Source organism: Amphiprion ocellaris, chromosome 1, assembly GCF_022539595.1.
Source record: "Amphiprion ocellaris isolate individual 3 ecotype Okinawa chromosome 1, ASM2253959v1, whole genome shotgun sequence".
Lineage (NCBI taxonomy): Eukaryota > Metazoa > Chordata > Actinopteri > Pomacentridae > Amphiprion > Amphiprion ocellaris.
In genome coordinates, this window is record NC_072766.1 from 18,399,654 (window position 1) to 18,420,105 (window position 20,452).

The following is a 20,452-nucleotide window of genomic DNA, read 5'->3' on the forward strand; positions in this document are numbered from 1 at the left end:
TAATGAGAGCACTGGAGACCACCGAGACAAACCCTCGCTGACTAGACCAGCTGTACACGTTCCTGCCTATAGTACACTTATCGCACCCCCAAACTGTTTGTCCCTAAAGGTCTGACTTCTTCCTTTTTTTCCGTGTCATTCTCTCTCTTTCTCCTTCAGGCATTGTATTGTGTCCCACTCCGGCAGCCAGGCTCCCCACTCTCCAGCAACAACAAGCCACTCTTCAAGCCACTCTTTTTTTTCCCCGGGAGACTTCAACACACGCCGACTGCACACACAAAATCACTGCCCAGGTATTGGAGACAATCACACTATACAATGCCCCATTATTGCTCCGGTGCGCCAAGAAAAGCGTCAATACACAGCTCCTTAAGCTCCTGGAGAGGAGGTTTTAATCTGAGGCAATAAGACCACTGAAGATAATAAATTACTTGAGTGTCTGAACATACTTGTGCAGGCGATTACCTTCTCGGTTTGGGGGGAGACCAGCAGGATCATCATCTGTTGACTCGCACGGGGAAAGAAGTCTGAGGAGAGAAATAATTCACACCGACCTCCACCCTCTCCCCCCCACTATACAAGAGATAGCTTAGTGGGCTGTGTTATGTTGGGGTTTGATTAAAGAATCCTCTCATTAAAAGGTTCCCTCCAGTTACTAATCAAAGCAGAGTCGATATCTGGGAATTAGCTCACCAAACACTCTTGCCCTGCTGTTTTTCACTCTCTCTCATACTTCTGCTTACTGGCTCTTTCTTCTCCCTCGTTTTCTTCCTGCATTTCCGTCCCTCTACTCCCGCTCAACTTTCACCCCATTTTCTCACTCCTTCAATCTGAGTCGCCGTACTCTCTCTCATCCTCCGCATCTCCCCCATCTTTTCCTTCCTCCCTTTCAGTCCGTCTCCCCTGGCTATGGTCTGTTTATTACTGGTAAATTAACCAAGAGAGGGAAGTCCCAGCGGTGCCAGTCAGCTGTACAGCCTTCCTCAGAGACAGGGGTCAAGTGGTCACGGAGCTGCAATTTTATTTAGATTTTAATGTTTAACACTGAAGTTAATAATCTTCTCTTGGCCTTTGTCAGCTGGATGACAGCGGTTGGAGTTATGAAAAATTCTGAAAGCAGGGATGTGCCACGTGCAACCAAATCTGAACATTCTGCATATGATGCAGACAACTGACCCTCTGAACTCCAAACCCCTGTCACATTTTTACTCACTGTGGGTTCATTTTTCACCGCAATATAAAGTTCTGTATTCCAAAATGTTCCTTGTGCAGTAAAACAAAGTTCGAATGCCATAAAAAAAAAAAAAGAAGGTTGAATTTCTTACATTATTGAAGTTCTTAGATTATGATTATACGTAACTGCTAAAAATAAATACATAAATAAAATAAAATCAACATTTACAACATTTTAGTCCACAGGTGTTGCCAATACTGAAAAGAAAACTCTGAATCTACATATTATAGATATTTTAAGACTTACATTTGTAATTTGTCTCCTCAAAGCCGTGTGATTGTCAATTGCAGCTGAGTTACTAATTTCTTTATGGTTGCACCAAGGAGCGTAAATTTCTTGTAAGGTTTATTTTTAATGAGTTCTATATAAAATAAAGTGATTTTGCTAAAATATTATTATTTAAAGCGTAGATTTGGTTAAGTTTCCTAACTGAACAGATGACTAGTTTTACACACTACACACATTACACACTAGATATCTTCCAGTTATGTGGGAGCGGTGCGACTCTTTCTAGTTTCAAATATTAACTTTAGCTTGTCGAGTCATTAAGAAGCTGTCCTGTTTACATGGGTGTCAAATCAGAAAATGTTTCTATGTGTTGTTCTAGAGATTATGGAAACGAATTTGGAGGACTTGTTGCTTTGGATCAATTGGAGTAACCCTGACTGTTATTATGCAACATTAGCACCCGGTGACACAGATATACTTTCTGATGAATGATAACAAAAATCTCCAACCAACTTCTAATCTTCTAAATCTTGTCATCGGCCTGTGGAAAAAAAGAAGAGTTGCAGCAGATTGATTTCCACAGTATGCAATGAAATATTCTACAGCCACTTCTTTATGGGTGCAATATAATGTTTGGATAATCACCCCCTGTACAGAGTGTCTGCACATTTTTTGTCATGGGTATAGGTTGTCATTTGTTCTTGTATTAATTGCCATTCGTAGTTTGGTGTAAAAAAAATACATCCAATATATCTGGCCTGTTAGTAGCTGATATAGCCAGAGTGTTTATCATTTTTCTTTATAAATAATGCAAGAATATGAGCATCCTTTACGCAGGTTGGTTGGCTTCTAATTTTGACAATAATTCATTGTCATTGCCACACACAGACCTTTGTCAAAATGATAAAAATCCTACATTTCACAAAAATTAAACTTAAATGGCAGCACTCATGTGACTCCCTTTATGCTTTATCTTTATCAATCTGCCTGTCACAGCCTGACCTTTCTGGTGTATTCAACAGAACATTTTTAAAGGTTTCCACCAAAATCCATGCACTCTCTTTGTATGATAATGCCCTTCACTAACCACAGGCCACACAGCGGCGTAGCTCCCACCAGCACCTCCACCATCCCTCCTCTCTCTGTTACCCGGTCTGTATGAATGTTAGATTCACTCCCAGTCTGTGACAGACACACTGGGGATTTAGTGGCATCAACAAAGAGACGCGGCTTCTGTCGACTGATCTCTGCGTCCTTTTGTGTTGACACTGTTTTCACGAGCTGTGTAAAAAGCTACAAAGGTTTTCTGCTTCACACTCTGTTGGCTAATTGCATCAAAGCATTTGGAGTCTGTTGTCTCAGCCCCCGTGTTTGTACAAGCATCAAAAGGAGAGAGAGCTTCAGCATGTGGAACCTGTGCCAGATATAATCTATCCAGCATGGAGGGACGCAAGAATGCAGAAACCAGGCGCGTGTGACGGTGGCATTTGTTTGTCTCCCCTCTGTGCAACAAACACAACCTGACAGGAAATTTACCAATTCAACGTCACTCTTCTCTCTCCCAGTAATGAAGTAAATCTTATGACGCAGTCTGCCTCGGCTCGAGAGAATGTGGAATGACGGCAGACAGAAGGGCCTGTCTGAAGAGTTAGAGAGACAATCTGATATCAGAGCTCAGGTTTGTAGTTGATCGGACATCTGCGGAGGACTCAAAAAGTAACACCTCCTCACTGAGACATGGGACACATGCAGTGTGTGCACTCATGTGTTTTGTATTCATGCGCATGCCTAAGCTGATCATGTGCATAGATTCTGTATGTCTGCATAGGATGTGTATCTAGATACTGTACATTTTACTCTGCACTTAGTGTGTGTGTGTGTCTGACAACAGGGTGGGCTACACGGAGCTGGGTTTCATTGCAGCTAAAATGCTGGCAGTGTCTGTTCATTCAGCCATGTGACATGATTTATGTGCGAGACACAGGGTGTAAATGTCCTGCCTGTGACCAGCAGACCAAACAGCAGACCAAACCTGAAGACGAACAAAACTGATTATTCAGTGTTTTCCAACGATGCCGCTGACTCTCACACTTCCTCCCATGTTCTCTCAGCTGCCACGTCTATTTATCTCTCGTCTCTCACTCTCTCCTTGTTTCACCCTGAGTTTCCTTTTCTGCTCATGCCCTGATTTTCTTCACCCTTCCGCCAGGAAACTTTGGCAGATGCACCCAGCCTCCAGCCATGCTGAGCCACAGTCACAGCCTTCCACCCGTACTGTTTTTAGCACTTTCACGTATGCAGTTTTTTTTCATCTCAAGATGTGTTACAGATGTGTTAACAGCAAAGGGTACGGTACACTGCTGTCAACTTGTGAAGAAGGGAAAAAGCAAGGCGGTGTAAAAAATACAACATAGAGAGGTTTCATGCGTTTACATGTTCTGCACATTTTCTGTCTACTTCTTGTGAATGCTTGCAAAATGCTGATTTGGTGTGGACAGTAAGAAAACAACAATTCTTGAACACAAAAAAGTCATTTTACACATCTCAGCACAAATGTTATCAACTGACATTAACTCACTAAATCATCCATGTGCGCTGGGAATATTTGAATATGAGGATTTCTAATGATAGAAATGGTCAATTTGTCTTACATATAATATTTATTTATTTAATAAATATCTATTATATATATTCTACAGAAGGGAAAATGTCAATTATGTTGTAGCATACAAATTTGTGGTGTTTAGATGATGCTGGCATCAGCAAATAATCAGCTGTCCAAATAAAAAGAACACAACAGCAGTTAGACCCAAACCAAGCAGGTTTGAAATTAAGATGCCATTAATTGCGTTTTTTAGCGAATTAAGAATATTCTCACTTGAGAATATACAAGCAGCTCTTCATCCTTGACATTAACCTCCACCTAGAGTCTAAGTCAGTCTGAGCAGCCCCATATATGTCTTTAGTTTTACTTTAAGATTGTCATCAGACAAAAATATAAATTCTAGATGATTCTAGAAAACTTTGTGTAATGTCAGAGGCCAGTGTTTTTTTGTTGTTTTTTTTTTTTTTTTAAAGATTGTTTTCTACAACTTTGTAAAGCAACTACATGCAGTATGGTACATGTAAGGTTACAGAAAGATTGTGGTTATGGTAAATAGAACACCAGTAACTATGACAACAACTCCAACTCTGTCACTTTTCCACGCTATGCCAGTTGTGCTACTTATTTTTACTGCCATAATAAATAAACTGTATTTATATGATCCAGTATACTGATTTTGTTACATGTACAATGTTACTCTGTTCTGTACACATGAAATCAATTGCATGTCTCTCCATTCTGGGAAAGGGATTTTTCCTCTTCTGCTCTTTCTAAGGTTTGTTTTGTTTGAAAATTTTTAAGAAGTAATTTGTTCCTTTCAAATCCGAGGCTCTACACTCAGAGGATTTTGTAGAGTTTCAGACTGTAAAGCCACATGAGGGAAATTTGTGACATTAGGCTACATAAATATGACTACACTGACTCAACTTTCATCCAAAGCAGTGTATTATTACTGTATATTCATCAGTTCACACACACAAGCGAGCTGTAATGCAAAACACTGACTTAACTTTGGTTCAAAGTGTGGCTCAAGGCTGAGGCATTGACCTGCTAACCTTGTAATTAGTAGATGCCATTCCCTGCAAGCTGAGCCACATAGAAACAACAGATGAAGTATGCTGTTTGTTTTCATATTCAGTAATGGTCAACTCTGTGTCATGGTTGAATGGTAATACAATATTTTAGTAACTGAAATGTTTGATTTCACCTGCAGAGGAAGGCCACAAGTAGCGGCTGAAAGTGTAGGAGAGTGAAAGAGAGGGACTGCACCTTCTTTTGTCTTTCATCAAAATATTTTTAAAAGGACAAATATGAACCTTCAGGCTCAACATTTTCAAGTTTCTAACCTTCAACAAAGAATGTGAAGATTGTTTTAGGGACAAAGCTAGACAGGATGCAGGATGTGTGAGGAGAGTTGACAGGAGATGCAAAATGTGTAAAGCAGATAATGGTTGAGAGGGAGAGGAAGAGGAGACAAATAAAGGACATGAAAGCAGATTAGGACAGAGGGGAATGTCAACGTCCATGTGTCCAGGTGTAGAAATGATGGGGAGTGGCAGATTGTGTTTTTAAATTACTGCTCGGCCTGTTGAATATTTATGAAGCAGACAGAGGCAAGACTAGGTGCGAAAGGGAGAGATGGACGCAGGGAGGAAATTGGAAGGGACAGACTGTCTCCTCTGATGGATAATGACAGCCCCAAGTCACAGATTAAAGCCTGGACAACTGCTTCAATAATGTTAGAACCTCCGTGGGGCTTTTGCAAATGAAAGTGGGGAAACAGACTGAAAAAGACTTTGATGGATGAAATAAAAGACAATGTGGAATATAATGAGCACGGAATGGCTGCTATGTCTGTTAATTAAACATATTAAAGAAATCTGAATACATTTAAATTTATTTGTTAAAGGAGAGACTCAAGCTCACAAAATGTATGAAAGATGGTAGAACAGTGGTACTTTGATTAAATTTAATGTATTGCAGGTAATAGGAATTTCTCTTGAATCACACAAAGTATTAGGGATAGCTGGGGATAGTTGTCCATGTCAGACTATAAGACCTGCATGTCTTAAGATCAAATCTGACCCTGTAAATATCCAAATTTCATTTGTTGCAGATAAAAAAAAACAAAACAAATTAAAATCCTCTTGATTATAGTTCATATAAAACCAACACAAGTTTGTCTATAAACAATTTTTAAGCAATTCAGAATTAGTATCTGGATGAATAATAGCTCATTGTAAATACTGTGGTTTGATTTAATACTATACAACATAAAAACATAACCATACCTCACTAAAAAGACTAATTTTTCAAGTTGTACTGGTCATCTGCCGTAATGGGCCATCCAGCTAACAGAGGGCTCATCCACACACATAGTGGCACATATAGCGATGTAAAATTAGAGCATCAAGTTCCCTCTGGCAGGGAAACCTCCTGGTTTGGGAGAGAAGCATCTGGACAATACTATCCCAGAGGCCCACATGCTGGCAACTAACTGAGGAGTCCCCACTGTGTCTGAGGACAGAATACAGAGCGCAGCAAAGCTCCCTGTCCAGAATAACACATCAGTCAGACAACTGGGGCCAATTCACATGTCTAAAGGAGCGACACAGATAGACAGGGATAGAACTAGGAGAGGTGTCTTTTGATGCATAAAAATGTTTAATGTGATGAAAAAATTGTCAAAGTTTACACAAAAAAACTCTTGTCTATCGTGTTTTCAAGATTACTGTACTCGTTTATGTGTGTAAAGTGGGAAAACGACTAAATTATATGTACTAGATACTGCATAGCATTACTCATGCAGAATGCTGTCACTGTAGTCAGAGTGAAGCATCTTTATTTAAAAAAAAAACGCTCCTGTGCACGGTGGCATACCTTAAAAGAGATGCAAAGAAAAGAAAGGGAGAGCAGAAGACATTCAGTCGACAGAAACAAAATCACATAGCGACAGATAGATAGAATGAGGACAGCACAGTCCGGACCGAGAGGAGAGCAGCAGCAGCAGCTGTTCCTGTTTCCTGTTCTCTCTGAGCCTATATACCAATACAGCATGGCAGCATACCCTGGGGATAAATCTGAAAAAAACGCTCTTAAAACAAAACCCAATCACCACGCTGTAGCATTAATAGGCTTTTCTCAGGTGCATGCTCTATTAAGTCAGCCATCTGTACTCTTATCGACAGTCCTGTGCATTGTGTGTTTGATTCCAGCTTTCGGGGCCGAGAGTACATTAAATCAACATTTCTATTTTTGGTTCATCAATGTTGCTGTGGTATAGGCAATTTAATACTATTCATATCACAATAAGCTCACTAATGCCTTCAGTTTAGTTTTTCTTTTACTGTCTTTCTGTATTGTTAAGAAATGCAATCTTATGTACAAATATGATTATAACTTTGCTATTAAATACAGACTTAATACAAACCCTCCGTCAGACCCTGAAGTACCATGACTGTAAGGGGATTGTTTTTTCTTGCAAAAGTCTGTACATTTTTCCAGTGGGAGTCAGGAGATTGACAAGAAGCAGAGCCTGACATAATGCCTGTTCTTATATGAAAACTCTCAACTCAGGCACAAAGAAACACAACAAAACACAAAGTCTGACATAACAAGGAAAAAGGGAAAAATCATCATGAAATATCTACAGTATGTTTTTCAACTATGTGACAGTTTCTTTTCCATACTGTACTGTGCAGGAATGAAATGTCACCCGTTTTCTGAAGGAAAGAGAGCAGCCTGGATACCTGCATAAGGCCTATTTCTGCCACTGTGGTAAAATGTTGCCTCATTTTGATTCTGCATGATGTCCTGTAAAAGCATGTATGGTGAGTAACTTTGTTTTCATTAATTTTTAACCAAATCCCTTCAGTACATTGTGGTTATCCAGAAATTTCAGTCACATCTAAAGAAGAGGTTTTTGCAAGTTACTCGGGACCAGGCCAATAGGGCAGACTGAAGGGAAATGGAAATATTAAATATAGATGGCTGTTTCTGACAGCAGAGTGGAAGAGAAATAAACTTTCCAACCATGGAACACCCTGTCAACAGTATATGCCCTCGTCCTTATTATCAAGAGGACCCGTGTCAGCCCTGTCAGAGCGCTTGAAGTATCTTGCTATCTGTGGAAATGTGTTAAGTAGATGTTGATCCATTGCTCTCCCTTTCCAGCTCTTCGCATTTACAGAACTTTCTGGTTTGGCAACTTGGTAATAAGACAATTTCAGCACGAGGCAGCTTTCAATCAACAAATTATGACTAAACCAAACTCCTAAATTACATCAAATGTTATTATAAGCATTCATAATAGTGCTCGGTCACTCTCAAGGCATGAAATTACCCCATTCAGCAGCCACATGCTGTACAATTCTATATAGCAGGTGACTCAGGCTGTCTTTCTTTTAGTTCGGCAGGTCACGAGATTGTTTTCAAACTGTGTTTTTCCTATTCTATAATTTCCTGAGCTGCTAAAATATTAAATTGACTGGGAAAAATTGGTGCCAGTCAGCCGTTGTGAAAGAGAGAGACTTATGCCTTGGTCTTTATATATCTAACTACACATAATGCTGCATTGAGGCGAAGAATCTGTAGTCAGTGCATACATTATAAAGGGGCAGATGCGCAGTCGTTTTTTGCTTAGACACAGATTATAGCAACTCCCACCTTTGGATTTGAAATCTGTGTTCAACTATTATTCAATAACAATTGCACACCCGGTTTGGGTTGACTCTCGGTTTGCCTCATGTCTTTGTCCATTTAAACTCAGATAAAGAAACAGTTGCATTGAAGTCTCTTTGCAGAATAAAAGGCTGTGAGTTAAGCAGAGTGCTCCCGCCAATCTTTTTGTACTCTGGAAATTTGCTGTCCTCAAGCTGAAAAGCGTCCATTTCAACCTGGCTTTGGTAGGAGAGAACCCTCTATCTATCAGTGGAATTTTACTTTGAAACTAAAATGTTCTTATTTACAATTAGTACGAAACAAGAATCCGCTCTGTGCATATCAACGCTGACAGTGCTGCTGTCAGTAAAAGGAACATTTTGTGCAGCCTCTTTTCCCAAAGTTTATGTGATATTCAGCTAAACTGGGAATTTTCAGATTCATTTGTCCTCTGCCACTCAACATGTACAACAGCATTTGGCAAGACTTTTCGTTTTAGTCTCAGTGACTGTTAAGAGCCCAGGACATGAATCACTAGAATAAGGCACTTGCCCTCTCCTTTAAAGATACAGTCATTACTATTCGAGTGGTTAGCCGCACAGGGATACTACATTTATATCCTTTCATATCACACACAGCATGGTGGGATAATTTTCCCAAGAAAAACCTATTTTTAACACTATAAAATATAAATGATAAGGAGCATTAAGAGGCACTGAAGCAGGCCGATATTCAACCTTTTAATGTGCCATTTTTCTGAACAGAAAGAACCCAACCATCTAAAATCAACATTAAACACTGTGGTTGACCAGAAATAATGCCATCTCAACCATGGATGGTCCAATGAGTAACCTAAAATCAGTATAATGAGTTAACCTATAATCATTTAGCAAATTCAAGTACAAATATTTTGGTATTTTCCATGAAGCATTTTAACTGCCATGAAACTTTTGACTAAGCCTTAAAAACATAATGAAGTACAGAGAAAAGCATTTTACATAGTTTTTGTAATATCCGCACCCTTATGAGTACCTTCCCAATTAAGGTCTCACTTTGATGCATGTGTAGTTTGTTAAGCTTTAGTTTGGTTATCCGTGGGGGTGCAATAAGAATTTGCTTTTTGTTTTGGGATTTTTGTCTAATTTGTAATCAAGTCCTCCGAGTGCAAGCAAACAACTGTTGAAAATTCATAGGTTCAGTTGAATTGGAATTGAAAAGGGTTTGTTGCTATGTGGTGAAGCAAGAGTGTTTCCTTGTTGTCCTATGTGGGTCAGTGTGTGCAAAGAATGCCCCCAATTCTGTGCAGGTTATCAGTTTGATTCCTAACCTGACCTCAGAGTGTTTCAGATAACAGTTGCTATCAAATGGCATTTAAGGCTGTGATCTATTTTCCCTCCTAGATCTACAGAGTACCAGTTTCTGCTGTGATGCTCATTGCTGTCGTGGATGATTAATTCACTCATAGTTCTCCCTCAGGTAATGTTGATGGGGGTGTGATGGCGAGTCCGTTGAAAACAGAATTAATGCCATTTCTACCTGCTTCCTGTCCGAGCGTTTCCACATTCAGCTGTTGGCATTTTTTAATTTCTATTATTTTGTCTTGCTTGAAAGCTTAAAACTGCACAAAAAAATCTTGGAAAGTATCTTCCTTTTCATTAAGCACCACAAAACTCTCACAGGACTTACTGTACCAAGGCTGCTTCTTGTGATTTGTGTCAGTGCTCATCAAGCTTTGCAAAAGATGAAGAAAAAAAGGGTGAAAACGTCTGCAAGCTGGGGTTTTATTCTTTGAGGTTTTTCTGTTTTTCCTCTGATTTTATTAGAACAGCATGTCCCCGTGGGCCCTGAGTTGGTGACTGATTACAGATTCTGTCGACAAGCTTAGCATCAGTTTGAACTGTGCGCATGGTTGCATAAATACCCATTTCATTATACTCTGACAGTGACTCCAACACAATATTTGCCTGCATCAAAAAGAGCCTTTTCAGCCTTCTGGGTGCTAGTGTTGGCAGTAAGCATTAATAGTGAAGTCCTTTACTAGGTTTGTATGATGCTTCTGGTACTCAACAAACAACATAACCACTGAGTCAAGATGTGTACTTTAACGTGATATTTCTCAGATTTTTGTTTTGCATTGTGTACTGCTTAGAAACTGTTTATTCAACTCTAATATTCACTGGGATTTATACTGTCACATATTTGTGGTGCATTCACAACCGTGCTTAAGCTCGTCATGCATTTCATCCTTTTCAGTCGTAACATTAGCTGTGTAAACACAGTGGAGCCCTGTAACTGGCTGATAATGCAAATTAAGGCAGTTTCACCCAGGCTTCACCCCATTATGGGACAGGTGTTAGGGGGCGAAGTGTTTAACGCAAACCCAGGCGCTCTGCTGAGTAGAGGTGGAAGAGCGAATAGCAACCTGCTCGAAGGCACAAGCCTCATTGACTGTTGCTGTACAGTCAGTCATTGAGAATGGTGTGTCTGTGTATGTGTGCAGCACTGTAAGACTCATTGATCAGTCAAAGACATGAGGGTCCCTGCTGTTAAGGACATATATGGGCAGAGAGCAAAATGTGTCATGTAAAAGTCCCCACAGCAGCCACTAAAACTCACCTGCCCTTAAAGACAAAAAACAGAAGACTCGCAGTAAAGTCCCTTACATCCACTGATCCCTACCTTAACTCGGACATGGACTTTGAGAAAGACTTGTTCACACACAGACCAGTGAATCACAAAATGGCTGAACTTTGAAAATGAAAGACCCGATCTTGTAAAAAGCTCATGAGGGACTCTAGAGTACCTTTTGGAAATTCCCAAAAGGTAAAAATAGTTAACCAGTGCCTCCATAGAGAGGTGAACTTTTAACACAGAGGTCTAAATGTCCTCCTTAAGGAATTTAAAATTTTAAAACAAAAGCCCCAACTAGTCTTAAATGTCAACAGGCAGGGTCATGAGTGGGTGCGATTGCCAGAAGACAAGAAAGTTTGTTTGGTTTTTTTTTTAGCAAAAAGGACAGCAGGCTCACAATAATGAATCCAGTGGAGAAAAGGTGCTCGACTGTTCTCTCATTATCAGTCTGCTGCAGGGAAAAAACACTATGGCTTGCTTGTATTTCTTTAAACCAACCAGATCATATTGGCCTGTGTTCAGCCCAGGATGCAGCAACGGTGCCTCTGCAAAAAAGGAGTAATTGTTATGGTGAAGATTTGAACTCAGAGATGTAAGCACTGTCATTAAAATGGCTATTTCACAGAGAAACACAAAAAATATCAGAGATGCCTCACTGCACGATTCAAATCCTTGAAAAAAACTTGACTTTGTAGAATGTTAGATTGCTAGCCCAGAGGCTGTTGTTGTTTCCCGTACTCAAGGTGATTTTAAACCAGAAACATGTCGACAGTGGAAAGAAAGGAAAAAGCTGCATGAAGCGTGCAGTCAATGGCGATGTTACACCCTCTCTAAGGGGTGGTTGAGATGTAATGTAAATTATATCCATCTTCCTCAGGTCCCAGGCAGCCACAGAGCTTTACTTGTAGAGTTCTGATGTTTACTTACAATGTTTACAGGAGAGAGGAGTCAAGTCTGAACTTCAGGGTGGAGATGGCCAAAAAAAAAAAAAAAAAAAAATCAACTAAGATTATCTATCAAGCACAAAACAAGCAAGATAATCCAACCAAAGCTAGCTTACCCCCCTGACTACTACAACAGAAGAAAACTATTAACAAAAGGGACAGTCCACCTCTAGAAACTTCAACAGGTAGCTTGAAGGTAATGGTAAACCTTAAAGTAAATGGATTTATTTGGCTTAAAGGGAAAATTGTCTCACTGAAGGAAAATAAACTTTAATATATTAAATGAGAAAAAGATCATGGCAAAATTTCAAGAGGAGGCAGTCAATAGTCTGACATTGGAGAAGCTGTGTGTGTGTGCGTGTGTGTGTGTGCATGTGTGTGTGTCTCTGAGGTGCTCACTAATCTGCATTTGTTGTATTACTATTGATGTTTTTGTACATCAGTAATCCAGGACTGTAGAGTATTGGCAGAGCTTTAATCCAATAACAGGACTCGTATCCATGAAGCCATCTGTGTTCGTGCAGCTGATCAATAGGAGATGACAGTACATCTGAGAGGTCGAATGCTGTGTCCATACAGTCCGGTATATTTCAGAATTAGTTCATGTGTATGCATACTCACAACAATACTACCTGTGGTGTTCAATAATAAGCAGACTTATCATCGTCTCTCAATCTCTGTATGAAATTACATTAAACTAATCTATAGAAGTATTTTCTCTTCGATGAAAGCTATGTCTTCTGTTTTGGCTGTATTGTTGTTCTTGTTTTATTTGCACATGAAAAAAGTAACCTTACTAATGGTATCTTCTTGTCAGAGGTAGCGAGAAGCTTGATCCAAGGTTCTCTGATGTTCATTGAAAACTCGTCATTGGCCCATCTCACTTTAACTGGAGCAACAACTCAATTAAATCCAGTTTTTATGAAGAAGCAAGGTATCCACATAAACACATATGACATGTATAATGCTTGCACAGATACAACCAGCTGAATTATTACATGGTAAACTTACTATAGGTTCTGTCTCTCACTGATTCCTTTGAACATCAGTGCTCCCACAGTGTCTTTTCAATATTAATGCTCGCATCCAGCTGTGAGAACCTAACCTGTTTCAGTTGGAAATCAATAGCCTGTGTGAATCCATTGCTTTCCTCTTGCATCACATCCTGTGCCATGAAAGCAAGTTACGAGCATGAGAAACCTTTGGATGTTTCTACATCCAACTCATTCTGCTCTGCACGTAAAAAGACACACAACAACATCATTGTCCCATCAGTGTATTGCACTATATTCACATTGCATATAATAATCTCATTCAGCCTTGGTTAGTAACGAAGTCTTAAAATATAGTTTGAACTAGCTTTTTTCAGTTTTGATGTTAGCAAAAGTTCGATAATAGAACAATAATTGCATAGTTTTGTTCCAGAATGTGCTGAACTAAAAGTGACAGTGAATGGGTTGTCTTAACGTCAGGGTTATTTCATATGAAATTGAATTTGGTATAAAATACAGCAATGTGAATAAAGGTATACCTAATCAGTGTAACCTGAAGACTGTCCAGTCTGATGATCATGCTTAAATATCAATGTTATGTGGTCCAGTTGGCACACAAAAGTGGAAGAAGTGTGCAGAAACACAAAAAAATACCAAGAGGCCAATACAAAAAGTGACAGCAAAAAAAATACCAGTTACAATTTGTTCTTGTTGTGCTCCAGATGAAATAAATTGTGCTTCTTAAAATACAGACAATATTCAAGTATGATGCATATTCCATAGTGGAAATTGTAGTTGCCAGTGCCATCATTTTTACACATGCTTCAAATGCAGTGTAATTTGTAGCATGTCATATTAAGAAATGCAAGGTCTCTTTTTCTGTCTAGTATCTTTTTTTTGTTGTTGCAACCTTGAATTTCTTAAATGCTTCAGTTTTTCAGGACTCTACAAATACAACATGTTTTTTTATAGTTTCAAGGTAAACACATTTCTATAAAATTGCACAGTGGGACATATTAGACTCAGAGATGATGTCAGACTTTGTGTAACATTTAACATGTGTGAATGTGGATGTATCTGTGTCAGTGTACATGTGTGTGTCTCCATTTGTTGTATGGAACTGCAAGTGTAGAATTATCTGGAAGCTCTTTAGATTATATCCCTTCATACTGAAGCTTAGCCCTGTGGTGTTTGCCTGATCCCTGGGATCTTATAGTGCCCCCTCCTTATTATGAAGAGGCCTAAATGATTTAAACCCCTCTTTCCTCTAATCAAATAATTGGTTGGTGATGATAACTAGGCTATGTGATTCAGACTAGAGTAGGAGAACACCAGAGGGGCAAGGAATGAAGAAATTTGTCCTTGTCCTGACTCTCAAAGTCCTCTTTATTTCGAATACGACGGATGGTGACTCTGGTCTTGAGCTAAATGGAAAAACTGCAATTGGCAATAGACTTTGCTGTTTGGTTTTGTTTGATTTACTTGAAAGGGATACACAGACATTTTGACAACCTCGCTGGGAGGTTAATGAACACTGACCGAAAGTCACTTGCTGCTTTGTTCTCAACATCTATGGGGAGCTCAGTCATAAATACTGGCACTCAGATACTCCAACACCCACACACACAACAGGTTGAGCTGCCTGTCAATTCATGCTTGAGCATCAGCCTGTTCTGTGGGAGATGAACATGGTATTGTTAATTTAGTCTCATTACAGGGAAGGGGATGCGGAGATGATGGCATTTTTTTACATTCAGCAGACAGCCAAAGCCTCAGTGTCCAAGCCTGAGGCAGAGAGAGATTCAAACAGGCACCCATTTATCAACACTAAGCACAAACAACTCACGTATAAGCACAGTGTTAGCATACAGTACATCAACTTGATGTGCACAAACTCCATTCATCATCATACCGCAATTATATGAAGTGTACACAAGCACTCTCAAGGAGACATTCTTTTCTCTGTTAATTCTTCCTCTTTTTTTTCTCCCAACACTCACACACACCGACAAACACTGAGCAGAGTTTGTTATCCTTTTCCAAATATTTTCCCAGAAAAACTGTGCATAAGAAAGTCTTTCTAATCTACACAGAATTTAACATATTGGTGTCTTAAGTGCGCCAACCAAACGTCATCCACACCAACAATGCTAATGTTTCCTGATGATGATGTAAAGTTCTACCACTGACCAGCCGTGTTAGCAAAGTTTCTGAAGAAATAATTTCAAGAATTACAGCTCACTGACAATTTAAAAAACATTGATGAGAGCAGTCTCTAATAAAACATGTAATTTAAAGTATGAACAGCAAGGGAATTCCAATTGTAACATTTTTAATTCTGTAAATTCCTGCTTTTCCATATTCCTTCTCATTTCTCTCCGTCGTTTCGCCTAAGAGCAAACCGGGTGTCCCAGTGTCAAAAACTGTCACGCTCGCTGGCAAGACGGCTGACGTTGGCACGGTGTGTAATGAGGGACTGTCGCTGGAGCACTGAGGGGAGACGGCAGTGACACGCCAGCGTGGGAAACTCATCTAAATCACATTACCAAACCCTGCCCTGAAGGCTCACATGGCTGGCAGATTAACCTGCATGGGCTGTCGCTGTTGCAGCTGCTGCTGTCTCTGAATTCTCTGCTTTGTGTTGGTTAACGGGTATTAAACATTGTAATCAGGCCCACAGTGCTGAAACCAAAGACAGAATGATGAGGATGGAAGGATATGAAGTGCAACCAAAAAGTTCAGTCTGCACCTATTACAAGCCAACAAATGTACCTAATTTAAATTTGGCCACCGTTCCCTTCGAAGTGGTCACCTGGTGCAGCAACACACCGATCCCAGCACTCCTACACACATTGCATCTCCTCCCATGTGTCCAAACCGTGACCGTTTAAACTTGAATTTCATTTTGGGGAAGAGGAAGAAGGTTCAAGAAGCCAAATGTGGCGAGTAGTCTAGGTGTGGAGCGACAATTGTGTTGGTGTGGCTAAAAAAACTCATCTGTTTTCAACAAACTGTGAGCGAGGACATTGTCGTGACGGTGCCCCCAACTACCACTGTGCCACAGTTCAGGTTATTTGGGCTAAATGTTCTCTCTCAGACACCTCAGGATGTTACAGTACAACTTTGTGTTGGCAGTCAGTCAGTCACTGGACGACAAATTCACAGGGCCCATCAGCGTGAATACCGGAGAAACCAGCAAGCTTTTCCTGAAATCTAGTCTTGCTGTGTCTTCTTCAATCTTGGAAACTGTGGACTCCCCCACTGTAAAGGCTGCTGTTTGTTCTCTAGGTCATAACTCTCATCATCAGTGTTGATCTTCAACATGAATGTCGGGCGCTTTGACAGAGGTCCTTGGAGACTTTGTGTTGCCTCTGCATGTCCATGGTGAAATCGCAAACACCTGCAAGTGGCCACTAAACACATCTAACACAGGTCATGGTGTTGATCGCATGACACCACATGGAATCCTTACTCACAAGAGTTACTCACACTTGTTGCCTGCACATGACCAGGCCCAGCTCTGTTCACATACAACAGGAAAAATCTGATTTTTTTTTCACTGCAATGAGTGAATAGGGACATACAAGTAATGTGGGCGGAAAATTAGGTTACAATAACTATGTGACAGTTCTGCAAAGATGAAGGACACGAGACCAATAATGGAACAGGCTGAGGCAAAAATCCGGGAACCATGAAAAAAGTGGGTAATCATGGACATGGGTAATCAATATTAGAAACATGAAAATAAGACAAAAACAGACTCGGACATGGCTGGAAAGCTGCAAGTAGTCCAAAGACAATATGGCAACTGAGTGGTGGGCAGCTAGTAGCATAAATCATGAGATGTCTGATTGCATAATTGAACAGATGAGGTGCAAAAAACTGGTAGGGAAACCCCAGCTACCATAAGTAAAGCTAATTGGAATGCATGCAGTTATTGATTTCAAAATTAAAAACAGAGTTCAAAACTGTGCCAAAGTGGCTGCCAGTACCCGCACACAACTGGCTCCTTTCTGATGCCAGCAGACTACATCAGGAGCCACAGTGATACTGCAGGGGGCAAATCTCCCCTCACCAGACACACTTGCTCTTATCTCAGCTGTGATTTGTAAGATGCACCACTGGTGGATTGTCACATTTGTTAATCTTGCTTTCTCCTGTTAATTTAATTCAAGAAAGTTGGTTTTTCGTCGGGGTTTATTTGTTCCCTGCCCAGTTAGATTTGTTTTGTTTGCTGTCCAGCCAACCCTGAAGTTATTTCCAACTCTATCATCTTTAGTGTGTTGTAAATACGCCTGAGTCGTTTCTTGAATCTTCACCAGTCAGTCTTCTTGGCTGCTCAAGACTTTGGGAAGATCGTGTATTTCATGATGCTGCCCTGAAAGATGCAGAACGTCTCTATTGTAGTAGCTCTTGTAGTAAATTTTCACATCTTCAGCATTATTTCTATCAATTATTTTCATTTCTGAAATATAGTTGCCACAGTATATAACAATAAAAAAAGAAATCTAGAAACTTACTAGTCACCTGTTTACTCAGTCTTGTACTGCTGTTTATAATACACATTTCATTCTGACAAAGTTTCACAGAAAATAAGCTTTTGTAAATAGTTCTTGGGCTTGAGGTGAAACAGATTAAGGAAATGATAATAATGCCTTAAAAGCAAGCACAAATACTTAAAATATCCATGACAAGGAGAGGCATATCAGCAAACCGGGGAACAGAGAAGTTCTAAATAGAGAAATTATACCACAGAACAGAAGGTAATATCCAAAATAAGACAAAACATCTGGTTTCTTCGTAATATTGAAAAAAATATGTTTATATATTTTTTGAAATACCAACTTATAAATCTAATTAACTGGAGTTCAGAAATGATATGATTTCAGTTATCTTTAAGTGTACAGTGGGTAAGAAAGTCTGCAGCTCTGATGAATGACTGATGGTAATGACTGATGACAGTGCATCTGATAAAATTACATTTCTGTCATATTGAGAGCAAACTGTAGCTGTAATTCATTCTTAACAACTCTAGCATCAACTTTTGCTCCTTTTTGCTGTTGAATTTAAAAAAAAAACATTTAATAATAATCAGGCACCTTATGATCATTTGTCATACATGTTCATTTTATATGTACTGTAATCGTATAACATCCGACTGTCTCTGTGTCCACACCCTTTGAAATTTAGAATCGCTGTAACCAGTGTTGAAACACCCAAGACAAACAGCTTTGAGCTTCAGTTTAGTGTGATATTATTGCGTAATTTACTTGTCAGTGCCATCTGACATGGGGCGCAGTCAGTCAGAGTGGCAATTACAGCACTAGCGGGAGTCTGGAGTGGCATTTATATGACATTAGTGAGGCACATTTAGCTTTCATTGTCAAACCGTAGACACTCAAGCCAGAGAGACACACTTTGGCCCCAAGGCTAACAAGTTATAATTCAGAAGCAGACCTGGAAATTCACAGTACAGTTTGAAATCTTATCACACATTGATTGAAGGTACATTATTGTCGACAGGCCCTTTTCTTTTGCTTCCTTAGCGGATGAAAAAGTCAGCGTTATCCCTCCACAACAGAGCTCAGAGAATAGGTGAAGCAGTTATTTTTGAAACAGCTAAAAAAAAAAAAAAAAAAAAAAAAAAAAAATCCAGCCTCTTATTCACACCAGAGCATCTCAGGCAATGAGATCCTGCACTGCAGTATCATTCATCAGGTAAAGTTTTTCTGTCTAGGGATAGTTTGCTGACCACCGTCGCCCTTTTTCACCAACCACCTGCTTCACATTCATTGGATCAGTTACACACATTCACACCTGGGACATAACCACTGCAACCACATAATATCTTGCTGTTTCTCTTGCACTTGACAGCTCCACTAGAGCAGCTGGGGGTTAAGCACATTGCTCAACAGCACCTTGACAGAAATCACTATGGGAAGATCCCAGGTCATTTAGTTTACGCAACCAGACTTTCCGAGCCCCCGTGGAGGTTCTGGTCGTGTCTATTAAACAGAAAGCACCGCAGTGTGTATGTAGTATTACTTTTGCACAAAGGTGTTACTTTGAGAATGTAACTAATTACAAATTTGTTCCACAACTTGCAAAAAGAGACTATTTCTTAACCATATTTTAAATATGAGACATGTAAATTCAAACGAGTATTATGCAGAGAAAACGAAGACCCTTACACTCCTTCTGTGGAAGATATTGCTCATACCAACATTTAAATGAGTAAAATTCTGAATCATTTTAGCTTGGTCATGATGTTGACCTCTCCCTCAACCTCTATTCACTTAATTCCAATGAAGGTCACTGAAGCCACGCAGGCTGATTTAAATGTGAGTTCCATTCAATATTGAGCCCCACACTTGGGAGCGACCTACCCCCTGACATTTAAGCTGGGCTTATGAAAGCCTAGACATATATATCTAGTGACTGGTGTTAAGTGGAGTGAAGCCCAAAGGATCTATGCAGGTTTTGGCCCTTTGAAGCTGACAGGCCCGCTCCCTCCTGGCACGCCATGACTCCACTTTCTGCTTTATAGGTAATTTATTCAGCTGAATAATTAAGGGCCAGGCAGCAGCAGGAAGCATGAATAGCAATAAGCACTAAGAAAGAATTAGTTTCCTTCAGCTGGTAAAGCCAGGCTGCCCAGAGCGAACCTGTGTCCGAAATATTATTTGAAATGGATTCTTCTACTTTCTTAGGACTGATTGATCCCACATGGTGCAGTAGAGCGATCAGTGATGCTGCTGAACATGAAACTTCCATTGCCTTTACCAGAATCTCCACAAACGTGTTCAAACTAATCTATACATTTTCGATGTGTATTTATGTCTTCATGGTCAAGAATTTCAACAGGGTTTCAAAAACACATGGCTTTGTTTCAAACTGTGCTGAGATTCGTGTGATTTTCTCCTGTAAAAACAGCAAAGCAGTTTAAGGTGGTGAACCTCCATACGGCAAAGCTTCGCTTCCTGCATGTTTCTTTATTTTAAATGGGAGGAAAGGAATGGTGACTCTTTTAAGTGGGGTTTCCACTGACTTTCAGCTCCAGATGTCTGCACCTTGGGTTGGCGTTTGGTTTGTTTAAAGACTACATGATGTGGTGGATGGGTAGAGTTTGGCATACGCTAACTACACAAGAAAAATAAGA